The sequence below is a fragment of the Rhinoderma darwinii genome, chromosome 3 (assembly GCF_050947455.1).
Source record: "Rhinoderma darwinii isolate aRhiDar2 chromosome 3, aRhiDar2.hap1, whole genome shotgun sequence".
NCBI classification, from domain to species: domain Eukaryota; kingdom Metazoa; phylum Chordata; class Amphibia; order Anura; family Rhinodermatidae; genus Rhinoderma; species Rhinoderma darwinii.
This window is the reverse complement of record NC_134689.1, coordinates 368,542,123-368,559,100: the sequence shown is the minus strand read 5'-3', so window position 1 is coordinate 368,559,100 and position 16,978 is coordinate 368,542,123. Positions and strand designations below refer to the sequence as shown.

The window sequence follows — 16,978 nt, the reverse complement described above, 5'->3', positions numbered from 1 at the left end:
ATTGTTGCTGTAATACGATGCATTCCGTGATTGTTGTTGTCAGAGGACATTGTGGCTTTTATGGTAACATCGTGACTGGGAATTAGGGATAGTGTGGCTGTCATGAGGACATTGTGACTTTTTTGGAGGCATTGTGATATTTGTGTTGGGATTGTGACTGGTAAAGTGAACAATGAGGGCATTGTGACTTAGTTGGAGATGTGGTATTAAAATGGGCATTGTGTTTGGGAATGTGGTAGTTGTCATGAGAGCATTTTGTTTGTCTTGGGGCATTATTAAGAGGCAATAAGTGAATTGTGGTTGCCATGGTTGTATTCCGAATGGCTAAGAGGGCATGGAGAGTAATGTGGCTGGGATAAGGGACATTGTGGATGTCATGTGGCATAGTGGCTCTCATGAGTGCATTGTTACATGAATGCGAGCCATTTTGGCTGGTATTTGGCTATTTGGATAAGACATATAGCCGGTGTTATGTGGACATTGTAACTGTCCTCGCAGAATTGTAATTAGCATTGAAGGCATTGTTGCTGTCATTAGATGGCATTGTGACTTAGTTGGAGATGTGGTATTAAAATGGGCATTCTGTTTGGGAAAGTGGTAGTTGTCATGAAATAATTTTGTTTGTCTTGGGGCATTATGGTTCTCTTAAGAGGCAATAAGTGAATTGTGGTTGTATTCCGAATGGCTAAGGGGGCATTAAGGATAATGTGGCTGGCATTGTGGGACGGCTAAGGGGGCATTAAGGATAATGTGGCTGGCATTGTGGGACTTGTGGCTGTAATAGAGCTATTGTAGCTGGGATAAGGGACATTGTGGATGTCATGGGGGCATAGTGGCTCTTATGAGTGCATTGTTGCTTGAATGGGAGCCATTGTGGCTGGTATTTGGCTATTTGGATAAGATATATAGTGGGTGTTCTGTGGGCATTGCTTCTTGCATTAGGGGCATTGTGCGTAGAATGGGGGCAATCTAGTTGGAATAGGGCTATTAATGGCATTGTGAAAGGCATGGAGGGCATTGTGCCATTTCTTCATTTTCGTTGGCAAAAGGGGAATTGAGAACATTGTGGCTGTAATGGAGATATTGTGCCTGGGCTCAGGGACAGTGTGGCAGACATGTGGGCATAATGGCTCCAGAGGACTACTGTGGCTGGCACGTGGGCATTGCTGCCATAGGAGGAATTGTGGTTGACATAGGGACTTTGTAGTTGTCATGGGAGCATTGAGGTATGCAAAAAAGGCATTCAGGCCATTGTGGCTGATATGGAGTGCAATGTGGCGTTTGTGGTGGCATTGATACTGACATAGATAGAATTGAGGGATTTCTGGTTGTTCGATAAATTTGTAATTGGCACTTAGGGCATTGTGGCTCGCATATGAGTAATTTGGGGATAGTGGCTGTCATGGGGGGGGGGGGCATTGTGGATTTTAGGTAAGCATTGTGTCTGGTAAAGTAGACAATGAGGACATAGTGGTTGTCATGGGGCATTTTAGTTGTCCTGGTTCTATTGATGTTGGCTTAGGGAGCATTGAGGACAATATGGCTGCCATTGAGAGCATTAGATTATCATTGAGCATAGTGGCTGGGATAAGGGATATTGTGGACCTTGCAGATGTCATGGCTGCATTTTGACTGGGAAATGGGACATTGTTGATTTCATGGGGGCAATTTAGCTGGCATTTAGAGCACAGTGGCTGGCATGGAGGACAATTTACGATCGTGGGGGCATTGGGGCTGGCATAAGAGGCATTGGCAGCACTGTGTCTGCGCTAAAGTACATTGTGGCTCGCATAGTGGCATTGTGGCTCCTGGCATTATGACTGTCATGGGGCATTGTAGTTGTCATAGGGCTATTGAAGCCATTGTGGCTGTCATGGTTGTATTGCAGTTAACTTAGGCGGCATTGAGAGCAATGTGGTTTGGATAAGGGGCATTGTGAAAGGAATAAGGGACACTGGACTTTGTATCTGTCATGGGGACATTTTAGCTGCCATATGGGATATTGGTTAGAAGCATTATGGCTGTCACGTGGTATTGGATGTAATGGGGGCTTTGTGGTTGGCTGGCAGGGAGGAAGTTGTGGCTAACATTGAGGATATTATGACTGGGATATGGGACATAGCGAGTGTCATGAGGATATTGTGGCTTGCAGGTGTCATTATGGCTGGCACGGGGACTTGTGTCTGTCATGTCTTGGTTAGCAAAGGGGAAAGTGAGTTCATTGTGGCTTTAATAAAGGCATAGTGGCTTGCAAAGGAGCATTGACATTTGGTGGTTTCCATTTTGGCCTTCGGGCTGGCATAAGGGGCATTGACTGCATTGTTGCATGGATAAAGTACATTGTGGTCGCATGATTGTTGATTTTCTGGTGGCTTTGTGGCTGTCATGGAGGGCATTTGACTGTCATAGTGGCATTGTGTCCCTTATAAATGACATTGTGGGTTTCATGAGGGCATAGTCAGTCTTATAGGAGCATTATTGCCAGCATTGGGCATTGTAAATGCCTTGGTGTCATTGGCGCATTGTGCCTTACATGGGAGCTTTGTGGCTGTCATGTGGTTAATTGTAGTTTGCATATAGATACTGAGGCCATTGTGTGTTGAATAAAGGACATTTGGGTGGTCATTGTAGCTTGGATAAGGGGTATCACCGGCATTGCTGCTGGGATAAAGTACACTGTAGCTGGCATGGGGACTTTGTGGCTGGCATAGTGGCCACTGACTGCGTGGTTGCTGCCATTAAGGCATTTTTGTGGGGATAACGTAGATTGCGTGTGTCATGGGATTAATGGGGGTGTCATGGGGTTTTAGTGACTTAGGAGACTATGTAAATGACATGGGGCATAATGTGGCTATTATAAGAACCTTGTGGCTGGCATGGCGCATTGTAGCTGGAATAAGGTACATTGTGGGTGTTGTGAGTGCATTGTGGCTAACCTGAAAAGCATTGTGGCTTTTTTTAAGGTCTTGTAGCTGGCACGGCAGGCACTACGGTTGTCATGTGGGAATTTTGGTTGGCTTAGCAGGTATTGAAGGCATGGTGATTTGCATAGGGGGCATTGATGACTTTGTGGTTGTCATGTGCAGGAAATTTGGCTGGCACTGAGGACTTTGTGGCTGTCATTAGAGCCATTTAGATGTGGTGGGACAATGTAGCTGTCATAGGTGCATTTTGGCTGTCATTGGAAAATTGTGAATGTCGTGGCTTTTTGATTTAGGGTTTGCGTGGACGACGTTTCTTTTTTTACTATGAGTGGCACAGTATAGTTGATGTGTCTAATTTTCTTTGCCTTTCTAGTGATTTGGCCACAAGTTGCAAGTCAGCATCTAGCTATTTTCGCTACTAGTGATATCACTTTGTGTCTTAACCTGGCGCATGTGAGGTCTTTGTTGAATGTGTGATATTCTTCATGATGACTGATAATAGCTATATTGTGTCCCCTCTAGGTCACATTTAGGCCCATGTCATATATGAGTTGTAAATGGTCCACTGAATAGATTGTAGAATGGTTTTCTGTTTTATACAGATGTGGAGGAGAGTGCTATTTCTTCTAGACATCTGATCTTTGATGTGATTGGTGACTAATTTTGGGGTTGTGATCAGAGTTGATTATATCCTACTTATAGCTTCTAGTCAAGATGGGGTGGTTTGTGCATACTCTTGGATAGGAAGACTTGAGGTTGGATCTCTAATTTGGCTCCTCAGAATGTATCACAGAAAGGGTTTAATTGGCCCTTAAAATATTTGGGGTTTTCATTAGAAACTAGGCACACTAAAATCTCTTTACTGTTTCCAATACATCTATAGCATATACCTGGAATGTATTATCACACCTCTTTCTTGATTTTTTTTTCTAGGTGTCTATTTAAAAATGAAGAGAAGCAAGATATGGAATCCTCCAGACAGCGTCAATAGACGAATCAGATGACTTGTAATTAATATTATTATTAATTACGGATAATTATCAGGCTAGTTTCTAGCTCTGGACTTTCAGAGGTGTGGTAATACCTTCCCGGTATATAAGGATATATGTCTAGTAGTACATATATTGGCTATAGATATTTAAGGGCATTGTAAATGCCTTTGTGTTCTACACATGGGTGCACTGCATTTACATTCCAACATACACATTCATCACCATCTCCACTTCCCCAATGGGAAATTTTTGGCTGGTATGGAGGGTATTGTGGCTGGCATAGGGAGAATTGAGGGCATAGGGTCTGTCCTCGCGGAATTGTAATTAGCATTGAAGACATTGTTGCTGTAATAAGATGCATTCCGTGATTGTTGTTGTCAGAGGACATTGTGGCTTTTATGGTAACATCGTGACTGGGAATTAGGGATAGTGTGGCTGTCATGAGGACATTGTGACTTTTTTGGAGGCATTGTGATATTTGTGTTGGGATTGTGACTGGTAAAGTGAATAATGAGGGCATTGTGACTTAGTTGGAGATGTGGTATTAAAATGGGCATTGTGTTTGTGAATGTGGTAGTTGTCATGAGAGCATTTTGTTTGTCTTGGGGCATTATTAAGAGGCAATAAGTGAATTGTGGTTGCCATGGTTGTATTCCGAATGGCTAAGAGGGCATGGAGAGTAATGTGGCTGTCATTGAGGGACTTGTGGCTGTAATAGAGATATTGTGGCTGAGATAAGGGACATTGTGGATGTCATGTAGCATAGTGGCTCTCATGAGTGCTTTGATGCATGAATGGGAGCCATTGTGGCTGGTATTGGCTATTTGGAAAAGACATATAGCCGGTGTCATGTGGACATTGTAACTGTCCTCGCGGAATTGTAATTAGCATTGAAGGTATTGTTGCTGTCATTAGATGGCATTGTGACTTAGTTGGAGATGTGGTATTAAAATGGGCATTATGTTTGGGAAAGTGGTAGTTGTCATGAAATAATTTTGTTTGTCTTGGGGCATTATGGTTCTCTTAAGAGGCAATAAGTGAATTGTGGTTGTCATGGTTGTATTCCGAATGGCTAAGGGGGCATTAAGGATAATGTGGCTGGCATTGTGGGACGGCTAAGGGGGCATTAAGGATAATGTGGCTGGCATTGTGGGACTTGTGGCTGTAATAGAGCTATTGTAGCTGGGATAAGGGACATTGTGGATGTCATGGGGGCATAGTGGCTCTTATGAGTGCATTGTTGCTTGAATGGGAGCCATTGTGGCTGGTATTTGGCTATTTGGATAAGATATATAGTGGGTGTTCTGTGGGCATTGCTTCTTGCATTAGGGGCATTGTGCGTAGAATGGGGGCAATCTAGTTGGAATAGGGCTATTAATGGCATTGTGAAAGGCATGGAGGGCATTGTGCCATTTCTTCATTTTCGTTGGCAAAAGGGAAATTGAGAACATTGTAGCTGTAATTGAGATATTGTGGCTGGGCTCAGGGACAGTGTGGCAGACATGTGGGCATAATGGCTCCAGAGGAACACTGTGGCTGGCACTTGGGCATTGCTGCCATAGGAGGATTTGTGGTTGACATAGGGACTTTGTAGTTGTCATGGGAACATTGAGGTATGCAAAAAAGACATGCAGGCCATTGTGGCTGATATGGAGTGCAATGTGGCGTTTGTGGTGGCATTGATGCTGGCATAGATGGAATTGAGGGCTTTCTGGTTGTTCGATAAATTTGTAATTGGCACTTAGGGCATTGTGGCTCGCATATGAGTAATTTGGGGATAGTGGCTGTCATGGGGGGCATTGTGGATTTTAGGTACGCCATGTGTCTGGTAAAGTGGACATTGAGGACATAGTGGTTGTCATGGGGCATTTTAGTTGTCCTGGTTCTATTGATGTTGGCTTAGGGAGCATTGAGGACAATATGGCTGGCATTGAGAGCATTAGATTATCATGGAGCATAGTGGCTGGGATAAGGGACATTGTGGACCTTGCAGATGTCATGGCTGCATTTTGACTGGGAAATGGGACATTGTTGATTTCATGGGGGCAATTTAGTTGGCATTTAGAGCACAGTGGCTGGCATGGAGGAAAATTTACGATCATGGGGGCATTGGGGCTGGCATAAGAGGCATTGGCAGCACTGTGTCTGCGCTAAAGTACATTGTGGCTCACATAGTGGCATTGTGGCTCCTGGCATAATGACTGTCATGGGGCATTGTAGTTGTCATAGGGCTATTGAAGCCATTGTGGCTGTCATGGTTGTATTGCAGTTAACTTAGGCGGCATTGAGAGCAATGTGGTTTGGATAAGGGGCATTGTGAAAGGAATAAGGGACACTGGACTTTGTATCTGTCATGGGGACATTTTAGCTGCCATATGGGATATTGGTTAGAAGCATTATGGCTGTCACGTGGTATTGGATGTAATGGGGGCTTTGTGGTTGGCTGGCAGGGAGGAAGTTGTGGCTAACATTGAGGATATTATGACTGGGATATGGGACATAGCGAGTGTCATGAGGATATTGTGGCTTGCAGGTGTCATTATGGCTGGCACGGGGACTTGTGTCTGTCATGTCTTGGTTAGCAAAGGGGAAAGTGAGTTCATTGTGGCTTTAATAAAGGCATAGTGGCTTGCAAAGGAGCATTGACATTTGGTGCTTTCCATTTTGGCCTTCAGGCTGGCATAAGGGGCATTGACAGCATTGTTGCATGGATAAAGTACATTGTGGTCGCATGATTGTTGATTTTCTGGTGGCTTTGTGGCTGTCATGGAGGGCATTTGACTGTCATAGTGGCATTGTGTCCCTTATAAATGACATTGTGGGTTTCATGAGGGCATAGTCACTCTTATAGGAGCATTATTGCCAGCATTGGGCATTGTAAATACCTTGGTGTCATTGAGCGCAATGTCATTGTCATTGGCGCATTGTGCCTTACATGGGAGCTTTGTGGCTGTCATGTGGTTAATTGTAGTTTGCATATAGATACTGAGGCCATTGTGTGTTGAATAAAGGACATTTGGGTGGTCATTGTAGCTTGGATAAGGGGTATCACCGGCATTGCTGCTGGGATAAAGTACACTGTAGCTGGCATGGGGACTTTGTGGCTGGCATAGTGGCCACTGCCAGCATGGTTTCTGCCATTAAGGCATTTTTGTGGAGATAACGTAGATTGCGTGTGTCATGGGATCAATGGGGGTGTCATGGGGTTTTAGTGACTTAGGAGACCATGTAAATGACATGGGGCATAATGTGGCTATTATAAGAACCTTGTGGCTGGCATGGCGCATTGTAGCTGGAATAAGGTACATTGTGGGTGTTGTGAGTGCATTGTGGCTAACCTGAAAAGCATTGTGGCTTTTTTTAAGGTCTTGTAGCTGGCACGGCAGGCACTACGGTTTTCATGTGGGAATTTTGGTTGGCTTAGCAGGTATTGAAGGCATGGTGATTTGCATAGGGGGCATTGATGACTTTGTGGCTGTCATTGGTGCCATTTAGATGTGGTGGGACAATGTAACTGTCATAGGTGCATTTTGGCTGTCATTGGAAAATTGTGACTGTCGTGGCTTTTTGATTTAGGGTTTGCGTGGACGATGTTTCTTTTTTTACTATGAGTGGCACAGTATAGTTGATGTGTCTAATTTTCTTTGCCTCTCTAGTGATTTGGCCACAAGTTGCAAGTCAGCATCTAGCTATTTTCGCTACTACTGATATCACTTTGTGTCTTAACCTGGCGCATGTGAGGTCTTTGTTGAATGTGTGATATTCTTCATGATGACTGATAATGGCTATATTGTGTCCTCTCTAGGTGACATTTAGGCCCATGTCATATATGAGTTGTAAATGGTCCACTGAATAGATTGTAGAATGGTTTTCTGTTTTATACAGATGTGGAGGAGAGTTCTATTTCTTCTAGACATCTGATCTTTGATGTGATTGGTGACTAATTTTGGGGTTGTGATCAGAGTTGATTATATCCTACTTATAGCTTCTAGTCAAGATGGGGTGGTTTGTGCATACTCTTGGATAGGAAGACTTGAGGTTGGATCTCTAATTTGGCTCCTCAGAATGTATCACAGAAAGGGTTTAATTGGCCCTTAAAATATTTGGGGTTTTCATTAGAAACTAGGCACACTAAAATCTCTTTACTGTTTCCAATACATCTATAGCATATACCTGGAATGTATTATCACACCTCTTTCTTGATTTTTTTTTCTAGGTGTCTATTTAAAAGTGAAGAGAAGCAAGATATGGAATCCTCCAGACAGCAGCAATAGAGGAATCAAATGACTGGTAATTAATATTATTATTAATTACTGATAATTATCAGGCTAGTTTCTAGATCTGGACTTTCAGAGGTGTGGTAATACCTTCCCGGTATATAAGGATATATGTCTAGTAGTACATATATTGGCTATAGATATTTAAGGGCATTGTAAATGCCTTTGTGTTCTACACATGGGTGCACTGCATTTACATTACAACATACACATTCATCACCATCTCCACTTCCCCAATGGGAAATTTTTGGCTGGTATGGAGGGTATTGTGGCTGGCATAGGGAGAATTGAGGGCATAGGGTCTGTCCTCGCGGAATTGTAATTAGCATTGAAGACATTGTTGCTGTAATACGATGCATTCCGTGATTGTTGTTGTCAGAGGACATTGTGGCTTTTATGGTAACATCGTGACTGGGAATTAGGGATAGTGTGGCTGTCATGAGGACATTGTGACTTTTTTGGAGGCATTGTGATATTTGTGTTGGGATTGTGACTGGTAAAGTGAACAATGAGGGCATTGTGACTTAGTTGGAGATGTGGTATTAAAATGGGCATTGTGTTTGGGAATGTGGTAGTTGTCATGAGAGCATTTTGTTTGTCTTGGGGCATTATTAAGAGGCAATAAGTGAATTGTGGTTGCCATGGTTGTATTCCGAATGGCTAAGAGGGCATGGAGAGTAATGTGGCTGGGATAAGGGACATTGTGGATGTCATGTGGCATAGTGGCTCTCATGAGTGCATTGTTACATGAATGTGAGCCATTTTGGCTGGTATTTGGCTATTTGGATAAGACATATAGCCGGTGTTATGTGGACATTGTAACTGTCCTCGCAGAATTGTAATTAGCATTGAAGGCATTGTTGCTGTCATTAGATGGCATTGTGACTTAGTTGGAGATGTGGTATTAAAATGGGCATTATGTTTGGGAAAGTGGTAGTTGTCATGAAATAATTTTGTTTGTCTTGGGGCATTATGGTTCTCTTAAGAGGCAATAAGTGAATTGTGGTTGTCATGGTTGTATTCCGAAGGGCTAAGGGGGCATTAAGGATAATGTGGCTGGCATTGTGGGACGGCTAAGGGGGCATTAAGGATAATGTGGCTGGCATTGTGGGACTTGTGGCTGTAATAGAGCTATTGTAGCTGGGATAAGGGACATTGTGGATGTCATGGGGGCATAGTGGCTCTTATGAGTGCATTGTTGCTTGAATGGGAGCCATTGTGGCTGGTATTTGGCTATTTGGATAAGATATATAGTGGGTGTTCTGTGGGCATTGCTTCTTGCATTAGGGGCATTGTGCGTAGAATGGGGGCAATCTAGTTGGAATAGGGCTATTAATGGCATTGTGAAAGGCATGGAGGGCATTGTGCCATTTCTTCATTTTCGTTGGCAAAAGGGGAATTGAGAACATTGTGGCTGTAATGGAGATATTGTGCCTGGGCTCAGGGACAGTGTGGCAGACATGTGGGCATAATGGCTCCAGAGGACTACTGTGGCTGGCACGTGGGCATTGCTGCCATAGGAGGAATTGTGGTTGACATAGGGACTTTGTAGTTGTCATGGGAGCATTGAGGTATGCAAAAAAGGCATTCAGGCCATTGTGGCTGATATGGAGTGCAATGTGGCGTTTGTGGTGGCATTGATGCTGACATAGATAGAATTGAGGGATTTCTGGTTGTTCGATAAATTTGTAATTGGCACTTAGGGCATTGTGGCTCGCATATGAGTAATTTGGGGATAGTGGCTGTCATGGGGGGGGCATTGTGGATTTTAGGTAAGCATTGTGTCTGGTAAAGTAGACAATGAGGACATAGTGGTTGTCATGGGGCATTTTAGTTGTCCTGGTTCTATTGATGTTGGCTTAGGGAGCATTGAGGACAATATGGCTGGCATTGAGAGCATTAGATTATCATTGAGCATAGTGGCTGGGATAAGGGATATTGTGGACCTTGCAGATGTCATGGCTGCATTTTGACTGGGAAATGGGACATTGTTGATTTCATGGGGGCAATTTAGCTGGCATTTAGAGCACAGTGGCTGGCATGGAGGACAATTTACGATCGTGGGGGCATTGGGGCTGGCATAAGAGGCATTGGCAGCACTGTGTCTGCGCTAAAGTACATTGTGGCTCGCATAGTGGCATTGTGGCTCCTGGCATTATGACTGTCATGGGGCATTGTAGTTGTCATAGGGCTATTGAAGCCATTGTGGCTGTCATGGTTGTATTGCAGTTAACTTAGGCGGCATTGAGAGCAATGTGGTTTGGATAAGGGGCATTGTGAAAGGAATAAGGGACACTGGACTTTGTATCTGTCATGGGGACATTTTAGCTGCCATATGGGATATTGGTTAGAAGCATTATGGCTGTCACGTGGTATTGGATGTAATGGGGGCTTTGTGGTTGGCTGGCAGGGAGGAAGTTGTGGCTAACATTGAGGATATTATGACTGGGATATGGGACATAGCGAGTGTCATGAGGATATTGTGGCTTGCAGGTGTCATTATGGCTGGCACGGGGACTTGTGTCTGTCATGTCTTGGTTAGCAAAGGGGAAAGTGAGTTCATTGTGGCTTTAATAAAGGCATAGTGGCTTGCAAAGGAGCATTGACATTTGGTGGTTTCCATTTTGGCCTTCGGGCTGGCATAAGGGGCATTGACTGCATTGTTGCATGGATAAAGTACATTGTGGTCGCATGATTGTTGATTTTCTGGTGGCTTTGTGGCTGTCATGGAGGGCATTTGACTGTCATAGTGGCATTGTGTCCCTTATAAATGACATTGTGGGTTTCATGAGGACATAGTCAGTCTTATAGGAGCATTATTGCCAGCATTGGGCATTGTAAATGCCTTGGTGTCATTGAGCGCAATTTCATTGTCATTGGCGCATTGTGCCTTACATGGGAGCTTTGTGGCTGTCATGTGGTTAATTGTAGTTTGCATATAGATACTGAGGCCATTGTGTGTTGAATAAAGGACATTTGGGTGGTCATTGTAGCTTGGATAAGGGGTATCACCGGCATTGCTGCTGGGATAAAGTACACTGTAGCTGGCATGGGGACTTTGTGGCTGGCATAGTGGCCACTGCCAGCATGGTTTCTGCCATTAAGGCATTTTTGTGGAGATAACGTAGATTGCGTGTGTCATGGGATCAATGGGGGTGTCATGGGGTTTTAGTGACTTAGGAGACCATGTAAATGACATGGGGCATAATGTGGCTATTATAAGAACCTTGTGGCTGGCATGGCGCATTGTAGCTGGAATAAGGTACATTGTGGGTGTTGTGAGTGCATTGTGGCTAACCTGAAAAGCATTGTGGCTTTTTTTAAGGTCTTGTAGCTGGCACGGCAGGCACTACGGTTTTCATGTGGGAATTTTGGTTGGCTTAGCAGGTATTGAAGGCATGGTGATTTGCATAGGGGGCATTGATGACTTTGTGGTTGTCATGTGGGGGAAATGTGGCTGGCACTGAGGACTTTGTGGCTGTCATTGGTGCCATTTAGATGTGGTGGGACAATGTAGCTGTCATAGGTGCATTTTGGCTGTCATTGTAAAATTGTGACTGTCGTGGCTTTTTGATTTAGGGTTTGCGTGGACGATGTTTCTTTTTTTACTATGAGTGGCACAGTATAGTTGATGTGTCTAATTTTCTTTGCCTCTCTAGTGATTTGGCCACAAGTTGCAAGTCAGCATCTAGCTATTTTCGCTACTAGTGATATCACTTTGTGTCTTAACCTGGCGCATGTGAGGTCTTTGTTGAATGTGTGATATTCTTCATGATGACTGATAATAGCTATATTGTGTCCTCTCTAGGTCACATTTAGGCCCATGTCATATATGAGTTGTAAATGGTCCACTGAATAGATTGTAGAATGGTTTTCTGTTTTATACAGATGTGGAGGAGAGTGCTATTTCTTCTAGACATCTGATCTTTGATGTGATTGGTGACTAATTTTGGGGTTGTGATCAGAGTTGATTTTATCCTACTTATAGCTTCTAGTCAAGATGGGGTGGTTTGTGCATACTCTTGGATAGGAAGACTTGAGGTTGGATCTCTAATTTGGATCCTCAGAATGTATCACAGGAAGGGTTTAATTGGCCCTTAAAATATTTGGGGGTTTCATTAGAAACTAGGCACACTAAAATCTCTTTACTGTTTCCAATACATCTATAGCATATACCAGGAATGTATTATCACACCTCTTTCTTGATTTTTTTTTTTCTAGGTTTCTATTTGAAAGTGAAGAGAAGCAAGATATGGAATCCTCCAGGCAGCGGCAATAGAGGAATCAAATGACTGGTAATTAATATAATTATTAATTACTGATAATTATCAGGCTAGTTTCTAGCTCTGGACTTTCAGAGGTGTGGTAATACCTTCCCGGTATATAAGGATATATGTCTAGTAGTACATATATTGGCTATAGATATTTAAGGGCATTGTAAATGCCTTTGTATTCTACACATGGGTGCACTGCATTTACATTCCAACATACACATTCATCACCATCTCCACTTCCCCAATGGGAAGTTTTTGGCTGGTATGGAGGGTATTGTGGCTGGCATAGGGAGAATTGAGGGCATAGGGTCTGTCCTCGCGGAATTGTAATTAGCATTGAAGACATTGTTGCTGTAATACGATGCATTCCGTGATTGTTGTTGTCAGAGGACATTGTGGCTTTTATGGTAACATCGTGACTGGGAATTAGGGATAGTGTGGCTGTCATGAGGACATTGTGACTTTTTTGGAGGCATTGTGATATTTGTGTTGGGATTGTGACTGGTAAAGTAAACAATGAGGGCATTGTGACTTAGTTGGAGATGTGGTATTAAAATGGGCATTGTGTTTGGGAATGTGGTAGTTGTCATGAGAGCATTTTGTTTGTCTTGGGGCATTATTAAGAGGCAATAAGTGAATTGTGGTTGCCATGGTTGTATTCCGAATGGCTAAGAGGGCATAGAGAGTAATGTGGCTGTCATTGAGGGACTTGTGGCTGTAATAGAGATATTGTGGCTGGGATAAGGGACATTGTGGATGTCATGTGGCATAGTGGCTCTCATAAGTGCATTGTTGCATGAATGGGAGCCATTTTGGCTGGTATTTGGCTATTTGGAAAAGACATATAGCCGGTGTCATGTGGACATCGTAACTGTCCTCGCGGAATTGCAATTAGCATTGAAGGCATTGTTGCTGTCATTAGATGGCATTGTGACTTAGTTGGAGATGTGGTATTAAAATGGGCATTATGTTTGGGAAAGTGGTAGTTGTCATGAAATCATTTTGTTTGTCTTGGGGCATTATGGTTCTCTTAAGAGGCAGTAAGTGAATTGTGGTTGTCATGGTTGTATTCCGAATGGCTAAGGGGGCATTAAGGATAATGTGGCTGGCATTGTGGGACGGCTAAGGGGACATTAAGGATAATGTGGCTGGCATTGTGGGACTTGTGGCTGTAATAGAGCTATTGTAGCTGGGATAAGGGACATTGTGGATGTCATGGGGGCATAGTGGCTCTTATGAGTGCATTGTTGCTTGAATGGGAGCCATTGTGGCTGGTATTTGGCTATTTGGATAAGATATATAGTGGGTGTTCTGTGGGCATTGCTTCTTGCATTAGGGGCATTGTGCGTAGAATGGGGGCAATCTAGTTGGAATAGGGCTATTAATGGCATTGTGAAAGGCATGGAGGGCATTGTGCCATTTCTTCATTTTCGTTGGCAAAAGGGAAATTGAGAACTTTGTAGCTGTAATTGAGATATTGTGGCTGGGCTCAGGGACAGTGTGGCAGACATGTGGGCATAATGGCTCCAGAGGAACACTGTGGCTGGCACTTGGGCATTGCTGCCATAGGAGGAATTGTGGTTGACATAGGGACTTTGTAGTTGTCATGGGAACATTGAGGTATGCAAAAAAGGCATGCAGGCCATTGTGGCTGATATGGAGTGCAATGTGGCGTTTGTGGTGGCATTGATGCTGGCATAGATAGAATTGAGGGCTTTCTGGTTGTTCGATAAATTTGTAATTGGCACTTAGGGCATTGTGGTTCGCATATGAGTAATTTGGGGATAGTGGCTGTCATGGGGGGGCATTGTGGATTTTAGGTAAGCATTGTGTCTGGTAAAGTGGACAATGAGGACATAGTGGTTGTCATGGGGCATTTTAGTTGTCCTGGTTCTATTGATGTTGGCTTAGGGAGCATTGAGGACAATATGGCTGGCATTGAGATCATTAGATTATCATGGAGCATAGTGGCTGGGATAAGGGACATTGTGGACCTTGCAGATGTCATGGCTGCATTTTGACTGGGAAATGGGACATTGTTGATTTCATGGGGGCAATTTAGCTGGCATTTAGAGCACAGTGGCTGGCATGGAGGACAATTTACGATCATGGGGGCATTGGGGCTGGCATAAGAGGCATTGGCAGCACTGTGTCTGCGCTAAAGTACATTGTGGCTTGCATAGTGGCATTGTGGCTCCTGGCATAATGACTGTCATGGGGCATTGTAGTTGTCATAGGGCTATTGAAGCCATTGTGGCTGTCATGGTTGTATTGCAGTTAACTTAGGCGGCATTGAGAGCAATGTGGTTTGGATAAGGGGCATTGTGAAAGGAATAAGGGACACTGGACTTTGTATCTGTCATGGGGACATTTTAGCTGCCATATGGGATATTGGTTAGAAGCATTATGGCTGTCACGTGGTATTGGATGTAATGGGGGCTTTGTGGTTGGCTGGCAGGGAGGAAGTTGTGGCTAACATTGAGGATATTATGACTGGGATATGGGACATAGCGAGTGTCATGAGGATATTGTGGCTTGCAGGTGTAATTATGGCTGGCACGGGGACTTGTGTCTGTCATGTCTTGGTTAGCAAAGGGGAAAGTGAGTTCATTGTGGCTTTAATAAAGTCATAGTGGCTTGCAAAGGAGCATTGACATTTGGTGCTTTCCATTTTGGCCTTCAGGCTGGCATAAGGGGCATTGACAGCATTGTTGCATGGATAAAGTACATTGTGGTCGCATGATTGTTGATTTTCTGGTGGCTTTGTGGCTGTCATGGAGGGCATTTGACTGTCATAGTGGCATTGTGTCCCTTATAAATGACATTGTGGGTTTCATGAGGGCATAGTCACTCTTATAGGAGCATTATTGCCAGCATTGGGCATTGTAAATACCTTGGTGTCATTGAGCGCAATGTCATTGTCATTGGCGCATTGTGCCTTACACGGGAGCTTTGTGGCTGTCATGTGGTTAATTGTAGTTTGCATATAGATACTGAGGCCATTGTGTGTTGAATAAAGGACATTTGGGTGGTCATTGTAGCTTGGATAAGGGGTATCACCGGCATTGCTGCTGGGATAAAGTACACTGTAGCTGGCATGGGGACTTTGTGGCTGGCATAGTGGCCACTGCCAGCATGGTTTCTGCCATTAAGGCATTTTTGTGGAGATAACGTAGATTGCGTGTGTCATGGGATCAATGGGGGTGTCATGGGGTTTTAGTGACTTAGGAGACCATGTAAATGACATGGGGCATAATGTGGCTATTATAAGAACCTTGTGGCTGGCATGGCGCATTGTAGCTGGAATAAGGTACATTGTGGGTGTTGTGAGTGCATTGTGGCTAACCTGAAAAGCATTGTGGCTTTTTTTAAGGTCTTGTAGCTGGCACGGCAGGCACTACGGTTGTCATGTGGGAATTTTGGTTGGCTTAGCAGGTATTGAAGGCATGGTGATTTGCATAGGGGGCATTGATGACTTTGTGGCTGTCATTGGTGCCATTTAAATGTGGTGGGACAATGTAGCTGTCATAGGTGCATTTTGGCTGTAATTGTAAAATTGTGACTGTCGTGGCTTTTTGATTTAGGGTTTGCGTGGACGATGTTTCTTTTTTTACTATGAGTGGCACAGTATAGTTGATGTGTCAAATTTTCTTTGCCTCTAGTGATTTGGCCACAAGTTGCAAGTCAGCATCTAGCTATTTTCGCTACTAGTGATATCACTTTGTGTCTTAACCTGGCGCATGTGAGGTCTTTGTTGAATGTGTGATATTCTTCATGATGACTGATAATAGCTATATTGTGTCCTCTCTAGGTCACATTTAGGCCCATGTCATATATGAGTTGTAAATGGTCCACTGAATAGATTGTAGAATGGTTTTCTGTTTTATACAGATGTGGAGGAGAGTGCTATTTCTTCTAGACATCTGATCTTTGATGTGATTGGTGACTAATTTTGGGGTTGTGATCAGAGTTGATTATATCCTACTTATAGCTTCTAGTCAAGATGGGGTGGTTTGTGCATACTCTTGGATAGGAAGACTTGAGGTTGGATCTCTAATTTGGATCCTCAGAATGTATCACAGGAAGGGTTTAATTGGCCCTTAAAATATTTGGGGGTTTCATTAGAAACTAGGCACACTAAAATCTCTTTACTGTTTCCAATACATCTATAGCATATACCAGGAATGTATTATCACACCTCTTTCTTGATTATTTTTTTTCTAGGTTTCTATTTGAAAGTGAAGAGAAGCAAGATATGGAATCCTCCAGATAGTGGCAATAGGGGAATCAGATGACTGGTAATTAATATTATTATTAATTACTGATAATTATCAGGCTAGTTTCTAGCTCTGGACTTTCAGAGGTGTGGTAATACCTTCCCGGTATATAAGGATATATGTCTAGTAGTACATATATTGGCTATAGATATTTAAGGGCATTGTTACATAGTTACATAGTTACATAGTTAGTACGGCTGAAAAAAGACACATGTCCATCAAGTTCAACCAAGG

The 16,978-nt window shown here is 43.4% G+C and overlaps 1 long non-coding RNA gene across 10 annotated transcripts in view; it reads left to right on the top strand.

Moving 5' to 3' along the window:
• LOC142749986 (uncharacterized) overlaps positions 1 to 16,978 on the top strand; it is a 239,287-nt gene that overhangs the window by 165,437 nt on the left and 56,872 nt on the right. For 7 of the 10 annotated variants that reach the window (XR_012882539.1, XR_012882543.1, XR_012882540.1 and 4 more), the window contains 4 exons: positions 3,858 to 3,931; positions 8,133 to 8,206; positions 12,415 to 12,488; positions 16,692 to 16,765. The exons of 1 other annotated variant lie outside the window; for it this stretch is intronic. This is a non-coding gene — a long non-coding RNA (uncharacterized LOC142749986). The remainder of the gene's footprint in view (positions 1 to 3,857; positions 3,932 to 8,132; positions 8,207 to 12,414; positions 12,489 to 16,691; positions 16,766 to 16,978) is intronic. 2 more of the 10 variants (XR_012882541.1, XR_012882542.1) reach the window with 2 other exon arrangements.